Source organism: Emydura macquarii, unplaced genomic scaffold (genome assembly GCF_026122565.2).
Source record: "Emydura macquarii macquarii isolate MOO-44397 ecotype Brisbane River unplaced genomic scaffold, CSIRO-AGI_Emac_v2 contig_2897, whole genome shotgun sequence".
NCBI classification, from domain to species: Eukaryota; Metazoa; Chordata; order Testudines; family Chelidae; genus Emydura; species Emydura macquarii.
This window is the reverse complement of record NW_027133034.1, coordinates 32,297,961-32,312,195: the sequence shown is the minus strand read 5'-3', so window position 1 is coordinate 32,312,195 and position 14,235 is coordinate 32,297,961. Positions and strand designations below refer to the sequence as shown.

The window sequence follows — 14,235 nt, the reverse complement described above, 5'->3', positions numbered from 1 at the left end:
ATTTCAAAACTATGAGGGTCATTCCTGAAATGCAAAAATGAAGGGATAACAACTCAATTAACTCTTGATCTTAGAAAGCTCCCACAAATATGAAAAATAACCACTTATTTGGTTATCACAGCTTGATTAGTCTCCTGATCGTCTTTAAGAAATTTCTGCACCTCATGCACCTGCACCAATGCCAGTTCGATCTGTTGGTCAATTCAAATCCTTCAAATTCCAGTATTCAATCACTATCAAATTCCATAAAAGCTGTTAAATAAGGGATAGAGGAACTGGACAGAAATTATGAGGTGACCCAAAGCTCACCACAACTCATATGAAATCCAAACATTCATGATAATCCAAACTCATTAGCAGCATCAGCCTTGCTCATATCATATGCCTTTACATGGGGCTAAAAGGATAGCTAACAGAGAAAATATTTTTATATTTTTCTTTCCTTTTTAAATGATCATTTTATCTGCTATAATTCAAAACACACATCAAAGCACGGGAGTCCTTAGGATGATCTGATGTGTTAAATCTTGCCATAATAAACTGAGTAACAGTCATTTAAGAGGAGATGAAGCAGGTCTTTAAAGAAAAATCAGAATGTAAAGAAAACATAGTTTTAATAGTCAGAGGTTTGCTCTCTGGAGACACATGTTCTTTATTTCTCTTTTCTATCAGCAGTTAGTTTTTCTTCTGTATAATAAATAATAAAGAGAGCACAGCAGACATCAGTCTGCCAGCCTTCAACAGGTGTTATGGCACAAACGCCTAACAGGATTTTTTTTTTTTTTAGTGTGAGACACAGCTGCTAATATTTGCTTCCCTTTTCCCACCATGCTCCACTATTTGAACCCCCAAGAATAAGTCCCTTAGTCCCAACCACCTGCTCTTTGAGTTTCAGGGTTAACCTCTTACAGCTGTCTCTTCCTACCAGTCTCTAGCCAGACAAGCTAATGGGGACCAATATGGGAAAGGAAGAGAAGAAAGTACCAATTAAATAAAAACAAAAATTGTTGTGAAAAATAAGTTTTATGTTAAGAGAGTCTGGAGAATAAAAACTGTTGTGTCTTCACAGTATGCATATGTGTAGCATCTTGGAACTCTTTGCAGAGTGAAATCACTGGGATGCAGAACATACTATATTCTGTACTGTGAGACACGTAATCCGTTCAGACCAACTGTTTGCATAGGAAATAATTACTAGAGGTGGGATTGGTCCTTTTTTTTTTAGCTGCCCCACAGTGCAACCTCTTCAGGGGGGTGAAGAAAAGTGCATCACCCTTTGTATCTTGATAGATTTTTCCATCTCAGTTATTCATAGAAATCACAAGTCTTGGCTCATATCAATTTCAGCAAAGGTAAAAATAATAAAATGTGAGCATTGTGGTCAATGTATATGGTTCTAAGGAGAAACTGACAGAGGGTATATGGAGCACTGATTATTAAAAAGGGATCAGAAAACATAACGCTGAGTTATACTGGTCTTTCCAAGATGGCATCGGGAACATTCTTACCAGGAATATGAGATTTTCTAGATCCTTGTTCCAACAATTTGAATAATAACAATTTGTTATTTTTACATGGGCTATGGCAGCCTTTAACTTTAACAGTAAACATAATTAGTTATATAGCAAGGTAATGTATGCATGCACTGTGGCAATAATATATCTTCTTCTTATACTGCATATAATACTCCTCCACTTGAGAATTGAACGATTAAAAACGGCTGTTTGGTATCCCATACTAATTGCAGATTTTCCTGCATATGCAAGAACACAGGAGAAAATATGGCTAAATGCATTTATTAAATTTTTATTACTTCATAAATAAAAAGCTAATGGAAAATGTACAGAATTCTCATTCAAAATGTAAAACTCTTTTTCACTTACAGCTCCCTGCAGAAATGTTGTTTTTTTGCTGACATTTTAATTTTAACCTGTCTGATTGGAAAAAGATAGTTTAGTTTGACTTGCCTAGAAAAATCTCCCATAGTGCTTACTTGGGTTTAAGCAAGATCAGTTACATCTCAATCTTTATCCCTTTGAAATCAATGTGTAAATTCCCATTGTCTTTAGTGGGAGCAGGATTTTTTTTTTTGTGGCAAATATATTCCAAAAGGCTGTGTTAGATTTCTTTTTTGTATATGTTTTTACTTCAGGAAATCATCTCCATCCTTGAACATCTCTTATGTGAAAGAATATGCATGAGTTCTTTTATTCAATTGCCTACTAATAAAATAAACACTAATTTGACTAATACTAACCATATTAACTTTGAAACTTGGCCCAGCTGAGTAAATCATATGAAGACCAATTAGAAAAGTAAGAACAACAGGTGAATATTCATCCAGGCTGCCAAAACCAAAGAAAACCAATGTCTCTTATTTATTTATTTATCCCTTTTCATTCTATATTTTTCATCCAGATATTGGATACTGTACTTTCTTCCTCTTGCTCATTTTATGAATACTTAACCACGTGAAATATTTGTTCATTTCAAAAGGAATTCCCCTTGGTTCCAAAAACAATGAAAAACAATTTCAGAGCTTAATTGGGGAGACTTGGAACCTCTGTACTTGCTCAATCAATTTTATCACAGCAAAAAAGCATTTTAATGATTTCTTTGTCTACCTAATCACTTGCAACACAGCAGAAAAATGTCATTCCTACTAAAGTAAACCTAGCAGAGCAGGACAATCAACTTGAAGTCACACTTTAAAATGTTCTTAAAATAGGACTTTTTAATGCTTTTAAAAATGTAAATTAAGCTTTAATCACCATAGCAATGAAGTTCAGTATTCCCAATGGGTAAATCAGTTTCTAGTGTTATACTGACTATTGGTCTGAATTCTTAAAGCACTTCCCTGTAGACTTCCCCAGAGTTATAATACTTGGTGTGGAGCCCATTGGATTCAGTGAAATGGTCATAGCAGCTGAATATATAGCTTTTAGCTCCAAGGGCATATCTATATACAATAAACATCAAATGCTATACACACCTACTTTATTAATTGCCATTGGTGTGGACAATGCCAGAGAGAATGTAGAAGGTACTTTCCCCACCCAAAGGAAATTACAGGAAGAAGTAGAATTAAAGAGTCGGAGATGTCTGAATGAACAAGGAGCCGGAGGGAATTTCAACTTCCAAGCATAGGGTCTGAATGGAAAAAGGTCTGGAGAATAGGATGGGAGAAGGAAATAAAAGAGGCATTAAGCCAGGTAGCTTGGAAAATGTACAGTCTTCTTAAAGAATTGTAGGAGGCGATAAGAGCTGAAATGGAAAGAAGCAGAGTTTCTATAGGCCTTGAAAGTGAGGACAAGGAACTAGAACTTTCATGCAAAAGGCTAATGGAAACCAGGGAATGGCTTTAAAAGAGGAATTAATTCAGTCAGTGGCAAGAGAAGTGGCAAGAGGGTTTTGACAGCAGCATTTTGGATGAGTTAAAAAAGAGCAAGTTGGGAAGCAGAGGAGTATTACTACAAGTGCGGAAGATGGTACACATGTGGGAATAATTTTGGTAAGATAAGACAGAGACCTTGAGTTGTGCTGCAACTAATCATTGATCTTAGATTCTGAGTAGTGTAATCCAACTGACATTTTGTGTATTTAATTTAGAACTACTGATGGCAGGAAACATTCATTACATGAAGTGCTTGATTCTGCTCTTACGACAGAATCAGATTCTGCTGTATGTACACATACTACTACAACACAACAAGTAATCAAGATGAAATCATACTGGTGGGCTTCCTTCTGATGAAAGAAACATGTTTATATAGATACTCAGTGAAATGGGAGAAATACATAATACCAGCAATGTCCTTTCAGGAGGGCATTCTTTACCAGGCTGTCTGGATCAGAGGTGGGTTCATGCAAAGATTGCAATAGCCACCTCAAGAGTGAAAGTTAGAAATGTATATTTGTGCACAGTGGAAATTGGTGGAGAAAAGAAGACACAAAATGGCTTCAGGTGCCTTATATATAGTGCCATGATATTCTAGGGTTGAATGGTGAGTGAGAAATGGGTTTTGGGTCAGCATGACAAATCTATCCACCAGAATGAAAATCTGGTAGCTTCAGTGAATTCAACTTTTGCTGTATATGTATAATGTGTGAAAGTATATAGAACAGTTGTAAGCTTGATTTGAATAAATTTCCAACTTCTGGAAATGAATACAGTGAACTTTTATGCTTTAAAATGAATGGTAATTAATAACTTCAGAACCAAAATTGAATGTAAAACTTGTATGGCTTCCAAATGATGTGCCAAAATTGACCTTTACTTTTGTCCGGGGGCTCCTACAGCAAATAACACTCAGAATGATTGGCATCCTATCGTTATTTTGTAAATACTTGTATAAGTTGTTCTTTAAAAAGTGCTAGCATCTACGAGAAGCATACACAACAATGTGTAGTCTAGTGAATATAATTTTGTCAAGGTCAATTGTTTTAAGTATACTTTAAAAAAAATCACTCTTTTTTCTTTTGTGTCTTTGATTGACTTACTGGCTCTGTTTAGAACTGCAGATGATACAGAAGTCACTAAGGGCTTCACTGGGAAAAATAACTTCAAGGGGGATTTGATTTTTCAAATATACAAAGAAAACAAAATATTCTTGACTATTTAAAAAAATGATATTTTCAAGTTGATGTTGCACCCTAGTCCTTCTGCTAGTTTACAGCTCCCTGATTCCTGATTAACTGTTTGTAAATGGAATCTCATTATATAAATTTGTATATATACACATCTGTAGATCTTAATGCACTGAAAAAAGAACTTCTGTCATGATGTCTGTGTATTCTTTGCAAAAAGATAATCTAAACAAATGGCAAAATATAGACTGTCCTTGTAATGAAAACGCTTTCACACCAAGTACATACACAAGAGAAGCACCAACAAGTTGACAGGTATTTTTCAATGTAGTGCACTCAGAGGAGGAGGGTTCCCCAGCAAGAAGCTAGAATCCTTAGCCAGATTCTTTGAATATTAGCCAGATCTTTAATTAGTATCGTATGATGTAACATGTTAACATTTCATTTTAACTTAATGAAGAGGTTTTTTAAAAAAAATTAGCTATTGCAACTGAGCACATAGGGCAGATCCTCAGCTGGTATAAATGGTCATACCGCCATTGATTTAAATGCCACATTGCTGCAAGAAAATGGGTATATACTTCAAAAAGAGAAAGTGGATACTTTGGTTGCCCTGAAAAATGTTTCATTCATCTTTATAACTAGACGTCATTACCTAGTATTTGCAGAATTCCCTAGGTTGAGGGTTCTCAAACTTAAAGTTAAAGGCATAACTTAATAGAGGTTGTGCCATAGACCACCTCTCCTTCTATTCACTGTTGTGCAGACCACCTCCTATCCTACCTGAGATCATCTGCGTGGGGACCACAACAATTGCTTATATGGAAAGTAATATTAGGAATGTGTTTTTAACAGTCTTTTAATAAGATTTGACAGCTGAAAGTAGGGAGAAGAGCCATCCACATGTGACCAGCCAGCTTTCTGGGCCTTCAGTGGTTATTAAACCACAGACTGAGAACTGCTACCTTAGCTATTCCCTAAACTCAGTATATAGAAGCAAAGGTACTGTATACATTGTAGTAATGCAGTAATGTACTGCATACACTATAGTAATGGCCACTGGTTGCAAGAAAAAGCCCTATAGAATTTAATGGTGACCTTTGCCTTCATGGAGAGGTATTTTTACTATATCTTTTACAGGTGCCCAAATGATCAAATCTTCCACATTTCTTTTGAGGACGGACCTCTTGAAAAGATATTGCTGTTAGTCAGACTTCTTTTCAGGTCACTGACAGAAGATCATAAATTGATTAACAATGCTGCGAAATGGATGATCATTTTTTAGCCAAAAAACCAAAATGATCACAATGTGACACAGAGGTCTACTGGTGCCAAAGGGTTCACTGTTCTTTACAAGCAAGTCCTGTCTCAGACCAAACAAACTCACTACACCAAGTTCATAACTTTCAGGGTATTTGTTCATGAACGGTAGCACATGAGGTCTCTACTGAAAGCTTGTAACTGATCGATACTCAATCATTGCAAAATGTGTGTATGAATTATATCTGAGGAATAATGTAACTATATTGAAAACTATGCCTTATGGTCTTGGAGTGAAAGTGAGTCATCAGGGAATCATGTGCCTTGCTGATGACCCATTCAAACAGGAAGGAGCTGTCATTCTTCCCTGACTAGCTAATTATGTAATGTATTGCTCAATTGTCAACCATTGTAACAACCCAGAAAAGTCAATGGAAAACTATCAAGGATAAACTGTAAACATTGAAACCACTTGGAGGTAAAAAGGAATGATATGACAGTGAGGGGATTGCCCTGGCTGTGAATAAAGACAAAGGAGTGACTCAGTATATCACAGGGTGAAAACACTCTGCATCCATTCGCTGAGGAGACATCTTGCTGAGCAGGGGTGTTTCATGAAGGTTTGGAGCTTGGTTTCTGGAAAGCCAGTCTGCAACAGACTGAACTTTTGGGGGAAAACATAATAAATTAGATAGGTAATGTAACTATTAATAAGTGTAGGCCCTAGTTTGCTTTTATGATTTTCTTTTGTATTGTAACAATCTGTTTCCATCACTCTCCTTTGTTTCTAGTGGAACCTCTAATCTTTCCTGAATAAACCTTCTGTTTTAATATAACTGCTGTGTGTTACACAGGACTGGTGAATTAAGGTAAAACTGGTAAACGGGGGTGCACTACAACTATAGAAGCAGAGGATCTGGGATCTCTGTATATAGTCATGGGCTGAATATCACAGGGAAACACCTCAAAAGGACTCGGAGACTGGGGTTCACTTCTTGTTAACCTGTCAGGCAAAGAAAAGGCTGGCTTAGCCAGAGGAGAGTATTAGAGTGACTGACAGCATAGCGGTGTAAGGTAACTCACAACACAGGCCAAATCACCTCAGCCACCAGCGGCCAAATTCCTCTCACTAAAAGCAGGAAGTAACAGGGTGATTCACAGTCCTGGGTACCCTGAGAACTATTACAGACAGCAAGTGACTTATTGTCACTGTCCATTGGAATAAGATACCTCTTGTTTTATTGGCCCTGAGAGCATCAAGTGACTCCCAGGACTGCAGGACCCACAAGTCCCCGTCTGCATATACCTGAAGCCAGATGATGTAATGCCCACATGTCAAAGTATCTGAGAATTTATTGAATGCCTTCTTTATTTATATAGTCCCAGGGTATGTAATCCATTCCCTTGATAACTGCCAAATGAATTTAAAATACTATGTTGTGTTGCACTGCATTTTCTATAGCTTGAATACAGTGGGTTTTATTCAAAAGTCTGGAGAATTTTGCCAAATGTTATTTGACTTTTTTATTAGTAATAATAATTATTTGAATGTTTATCTAGTAGAGGAGAGAATGGACTAATGAGGCTGACTGAGATGGAGGATGCATGGGAGGCTGAACAGATGATGGACTGGAGAATCGATTAGGGGGTTTGTGAAGACAATTTATTTAGGGGCCTGAGATACAGGAGATTGATTGAGGCAAAGAAATGTTCAGGGACCAGAAAATTGATTGGTAAACCAGGGAGAAGGCACAGGATGGATTGCTGGCAGAGAATTCATTGACATTTGTGTGTGTTGAACAGGGGGAAGCAGAAGATGGATCAAATGAGAGGATGGATGAATTGTTGGCTCTATGAGTTGCTGAGAATAGACTAGGCAGAGGTTGAACTGATGGCACTTGGGGAGACTGGGAAAAAATGGGGGGAGAGGGCAAGGGAAATAATGGAGCCCCAAGGACAGAAGACATAAGAAAAAATATTAAGCAAATTTTGGAAGAGAGAATAGAATATTGGGAGAGAATGAGAATCCAATACCCCATTGAACTAGAGCAGAGATTGTCATACCTTTTAGGCATGTTAACAAGACTTGAAAATGTGAGTATTTCCTCTGACCTCTGGATAAACAGAGGGAATAGTGTGACCAGCAGTTCTACTTCACATTTTAGAGTGTTAAAACAAAGGAATTAAGGTTCACTTGAACTGTAAAGATGATGAATAGCTGTAGAATGCAGCTGGCAAACATGATACAAAGGTTAAATTCAAGTTCACCCCAGAAGTTGTTGCATTTCAATGGTGGGTCAAGTTATTCACTCTCTTTCTCTTTCTCATTACATCCCAAAACATTAAGGTTTCAAAATCAAGCACTCTGGAGCTAGGTAATGCCTGAATTAAGGTAGCCTGTGCCAAACTCTAACAAGTCTGCAGATTTTCAGAGGCTTATAACTTAGTCAAATTTGGGTGTGTTTTCATAGGAACAGCAAAAGACACTAATATTCCTGACAACAGGGTGATCCCCACCCCTGCCAAATTTCAGATCCTTCCTCTAAAGCTTGAAGGTGCTAAAATGAATACTGCTCAATGAAACAGCTGTAAGAATTTTTTAGCATGTAAAAAACTATGTATTTTCCTCCAACCTTGTTCTTGGAAACAGCTATACCATTTTAGCTGAAACTCTCTGTTTAAAAATCAGCCAGAGGCAAACACCAACATGAAAAATTTTCAGCTCAAATAGTTTAAGTTTGGTAAAGTTATAAGCAACTGAAAACAGGGTCTTATAAAGAAGAGACAATTTTAACTATAGTTTGCTATCTATGCAGCCTATAGTTTATATCAAATTCCCTATCAACTGATTCTCTCTCTCTCTCTCTAAGTACATCTATCCAGATCTATCTATAAATATAACATTCATGATGTTGCTGATGTGATATAAAGATTTTATCTCATGAGTTTGGAATGGTTGTTTTTCTCATGAGTGTCAAAGCACATAAAATAAAATATCTCTACCGCACCAACACCATCATGTATTCTGTTGATGCAAACATGGCATAGGAAAGCTAGGAACATTTAAAGGAGTTTTAAAAACACATAGAGTATATTTTTGTATCCCTCTGCCTGGTCAAAGGTCATCTCATCTTTGAAATCTCTGTTGTTTTAGTCATAGGGCTATTCCAAAAAGGTTACATTCTTGTTTTAACAATTGGAAAAATGTATTTTCCCTATCGTCCTCAGACTTAAAAATGGCTGAACAGTTTTTACTGAGGCACACAAAGATATCATCAGTAGGCAAAGACAAATAATGGAAAATTTCAGCCCAAAATTTAGAAGTTTCATGAGTGACAGAAATCCAGGCTGAGAACTGTTATAGAACCTTAACTATAGCAGTCACTTACAAGCCTAAAGAATATATCTCTCTAAGAACAACCCGCAAGTGGACAATTAGGATAGAAACAGGGAACAAGAAACTCAATGAGATAGGGAAGATGAGAAGAAGAAAGTAGGGTATAAATATAAAAATAGGTAAGTTCCACTAGGAAAAGAGAGGACACAATGAGATTATAGCTAAAACTTAACTGTGTATTATACCCTGTAGTAGAGGATATCGGAGCCCTGTTTATCTTTCACTTCAAACAGAACTGAGTAATGGTACAAATCACAAGCCATCTCTTTATGGGCAAGGACTGTTTTTGTGATATATACTGCATATACTGCATGCCTGGTGCAATGCTTAAGTGAGGGTGATTTCTTTCATTGAATTCCTTTCTTCAGTGTGGTTGATAAGAGGCATGATGTGCATATCCTCTCTTCCCACAGCTCCTGCACTTCATCTAAGGACTTGTCTACATGGTGTGGCAGTGGACACCAGTGGATGTAAATTGTAGAGTGCTCTAAAGGGTTGCACTCTAAGTGCCCACAAAGACCCTGCTGACACACTCTAGAAGTCTTCTAATGTGTGTTAACATCATACAATTTCAGTCTGGATTACATCAATGCACATTGGGAATCTTTTAGAGCACGTCATCAGAATTTCCACAGGACAGTTAGAATGCCACACTTCAGAGCGTTCTACAGTTTACACCCATCTAGAGTGCACTGCCACACTGTGGAGACAAGCCTTTAAAGAAGGTAAGTAAGGGACTTTTGTTCTCCCTGTCTCATAACACAAGAATAAAGGGGGCATTTATTGAAGTTGATGGCAAATGCAAAACTGATAAAAGAAAATACTGTTTCACTCCACAGGTAATTAAACTGGGAAACTTGATATTGTTGCATCCAAGAACTTAGTAAGAGCCAAAGAAAGACTGAATGTTAATGGGGAATAAAAAAAATAGCCAGACTCATAATAATTGATGCAAAAAAAAAAAAAAAAAAGAATATTGGCTGTGATAAAAACTTCATGCTGCAGTGGGCTTAAGACCAGTTATTAAATATTATGAATTAGACTGTGACCTGCCTGGGGGGCAGGTTATGCCACATTTGCCTATTGTACAGTTCTTGCAGTTTCCTTTAAAACATCTGATACGGACCACTTTCTGAGACAGGATACTGGACTATTTGGACCCTGGTTCTGATCCTGCATGGTAGTTCCTATGTTCATTCCTATGTTTAAAAACCCATTAAATTTAGTGGAAAGTCTAGCACTGACTTCAATGGACTTCTAGAACTGACTTCAGTTCAGGCCTTTTATTCTGGGTGTGACGTTCCCTGAGTGCAATCTGGACTGGTGAATCACTGTCATCCCAATCCCTCACTATTGGAGCCCGTCGCACCTGGCTTTGTTGTGAGAAATCCCACTTCCGGGCAGCTCAGGCACAACCTGCAGCATGTAATTTGCTCCCAACTCAGTGAGTGCGTGCCTCTAGCCAGCCACTCATGGGATTATACAATGGTATGACCCCAGCCAATATCCCCCATTCCCAGGTGCAACCCTAGGAACTGCTGTTTTACAATGTTCAGTTCTGCCCACTGAACAAAGTAAGCTCATATGTTAATCAATTTATCAGAGAATTGATATACATCAACCTTGACACTTCAAATGGAGTCTCTAACACACCTTAAATGAAATGCACTGTTTTAGATCAAATAAATAAACAAATGTATTAAACTACAGAAAGATTTTAAATGATTATAAATCAGAGGAAAGCAAGTCAGGTTTAGTCAAAATAAACAAAAGCCAAATGCATTCTAAACTAAGCTTAACACTTTCAGCAACCTTACAAACTCAGCTGATTCTCACTACTGGCTTGCTGGATTCCTTTTCAGCCAGGTTCTCTCTCTGGGTCAGCACTTCAGTTAGTTGGTGGTGTTTGTAGATGGAAGTGGAAGAGCAAGAGAGACAAAATGTCTCCCCTTTTTAAAACCTTCCTTCTCCTCTCTGGGGCTTCGCCCTCCCCTTCAGGGTCAGGTGACAAACAATGTCCATGTATGATTTCCTTCATGCCCTGAGTCACTGAGGTCCTTTGTTGATGTCTAGGCCAGTCCTTTGTTCCTGGAATGTTGAGCTGGGTTGTTCTATACAAGCCTTAATGAGGTGTGAACTGCCCTTCTGTTCAGAGAGTCTTGCTTGGATATGTTTTAAGCCAAGAGACACATCTTTGGGCACATCACATAATGAAGCCTCATAGCCATACACATGACATTACAACAAACATATTACTATAACAGTAATGTTCAGTACTACATGAACATTCCCGAAACATCTTACATGACATACTTTGCATTAAACAATACACAATTACACTATAAGGGTGATCATGGGGAGAGGGTGGGAGGGGAAGTGCAGTGTGTCACACCGGGTTTTTGTTCACAAACAAAGTAATCCCAAAGAAAATTTTCACAAAGTGGTTACCAAAACAACAGGCCATGGGCAGCTTTTTAAAACTAGACAGAAAAATCACATATGATTTATCCTTTTTGTTGTCTTAAATGAAACTTAGATCTCTCAACTAGGAAGTTTGTTTGCATTTCAATCAAGTCTGCATAGTTCATGGCACCTGGTCCTTAAGGGAAACATAAGTCTTTCATGACAGCAAATGTCTCTTTTCTGAAGAGAGTTAGGAAAATGGATCATTTCTTGTGACTGCCTTCAGTGCATTGGTGTAAACATACTGCTGCAGCCTTTGTACTTAAACTTCAAAGTCTCAATTTTATCAGTGGAAACTATTAACTTTTCCATACATGACTATTTTTACCATTCTGTTTACTTTCTTCTTCTTCTTCTTTCTTTTAACCAGAGTCCTTTTTTCTTTTCTTTTTTTTGATGCTGCTTCACTGAGTGTCTTGCTCTCAAAAACATCCTAACGAAAGGTATCCCACCAATTATTTTCTCATTACTGTATGTATTCCAAAATTGAATCAACTATTCATGTCTTTCAATTTAAATACCTGGACAAGATTTTCAAAATTGGGTGCTTAGAGTTGGGCTGTTAAATTCACATTTAGGCAACTGTAAGTCTTGAGATTGTTTTCAGCTAACAAGTTGTAGGTTGAAACTCATTTAAATGGCTAACGAGCATACCTGATCCTCAAAGACAATGACTAGTGAAAGCATCCGATGGCTCAGAAACCAGATGTCCTCTTAGTGATTCTAATTCCAATGAGAACAGCACATTTGCTTTTAGAATTTCTGTCTCATCTGCCACCGTAAGGACCCCCTCCCCTTCTTCCTCTACCGTACCCCGACCCCAAGTGTAGCCCTAGCATCCTTGATGTAAGTAGAGTGATTAAAGTGTCTCTGCATGTATGTAACAACCATTATCACTGTTGTTCTCTCCAGATGGGACAATGTCTGTATTTGTAAATGAATAGATAAAGAATTTAAAACGTACTATGTAATCAATAAGAAAGAGTATATAATTGACCACTGTAACACCATGAAGTTGAAGCTGATTTATCAGATTTCCTGGTATCGTGAATAAACCTCTTCAGTATTGTCTGTGCTGTCTGATTCTTGGAGAAAGAATCCTTTGTGCTTTACACATCTAACTAAGTGGCCTAATTTTTTTTTAAAAAAGGTATATATCCAGCTGCTACCATTGATTTCAATGGGAACTCAGTTTTGAAAATCTTGGCCAACTACCTTAAATGGATCAAAAAACCAATGCAGAAATAAAGTAACAACAGACCAAGCTAGAGCAGTGAGAGAATTGTTGCAACATACCTCGTTCCTTATGACATCCACTCTCCAACCAACTCTAACTGCAGCTGCTTCCAAATGATGTCTTTTTTTGAGCTTTTCATCCAGAGTGCTGCAGCACCCCCACATATTCACCATTCTATCATCACCACCTAAAACTCCTTGTACTACAAAACTGGAAATGTATAGGTAGCCAGATGAGTTTGTAGAGCACATTTGCAATTCTCATGCCTATCTTTGTTGGCCAGTAAGAACCTTGTCATGTACTTTGTGATCTGAGGCTTTCAGGTGGCCAGCTCATCAATCCCAGCTTGAGTGAATTGCATTAGTCTAACACTGAAATAAATAATGAAGGAATGGCAAAGTCCTCATCCAGGAGTAAGGATCTTAGTTTTCTGGCCAGCCAACTGAATTGAATTAGCTGAATTGGCTGACAAAGCATGCTGGACTTCTTTTGGGTAAAAGGTCTCTGTTTTGATGTAAGCAGTGAATAAGACTTGTAATATCATCATGAAAAATAAAAAAATTAAGAAGAACATTTTTTCATGATGAGTAATTTTTTTTGTTTCGTCACTTAATATTAATGCTTTTTTATTTAGATCTAGGGTTTATTTGGAAGTATTAGTACCACAGGCAGGTAATGATGAAATCAGAAACATATACTTTTTCTAATACAATTTTTAATACTATGAAAACAGATACATTGTCTGGATCTTGGATCCTGCATTTTCGAGTGTCCTAACAGAGAATGTATTAACAAACAAATAAAACCCAGATTTTTACAAGATTTAATTTCAACACATCACAAGCCAATTAGTAGTCACTTTTGAAAAGCAGCAATATAAAAACAACTATATATTATCAGTACTAGTTTTCTAAAAAGGAACTCAGTGCAAAAGCAAGAAATAGCTGAGACTTGCTGTTCAAACAACAATTAGCTCAGTTGGGTTATTCTGTAATTTTGTTTTTATAATCATTATGGCGCTTTAATATAATTCACAGCTGTATAAATAATGCTGTTCATAAATAGAACTCTTAGGTAAATTAAATTCTATTTCTATTAACAGCCTGAGCTAAATTTTCCACTTCTGTTTATATAAGGAACATGTATGTCTTGGAATATAAAAACATCTTTTGTGTTCATGTGATTGTTAAAAAAATAAAAAGGAACCCATGGGAACCAGGTAATCATTTTACCCCAAATAGTGTATATTTTCAAGCATGACACATATTACCAAGTGTGGAACAAAATCTGC

At 37.1% G+C, this 14,235-nt stretch overlaps 1 long non-coding RNA gene across 1 annotated transcript in view; it reads right to left on the bottom strand.

Annotated features, from left to right (window-relative positions):
- The window catches only part of LOC137167153 (uncharacterized), a 52,012-nt gene extending 38,822 nt beyond the window's left edge, over positions 1 to 13,190 (bottom strand). Inside the window, exon 1 of the long non-coding RNA XR_010924027.1 lies at positions 13,004 to 13,190. This is a non-coding gene — a long non-coding RNA (uncharacterized lncRNA). The remainder of the gene's footprint in view (positions 1 to 13,003) is intronic.
- Positions 13,191 to 14,235: the final 1,045 nt, after the last annotated feature.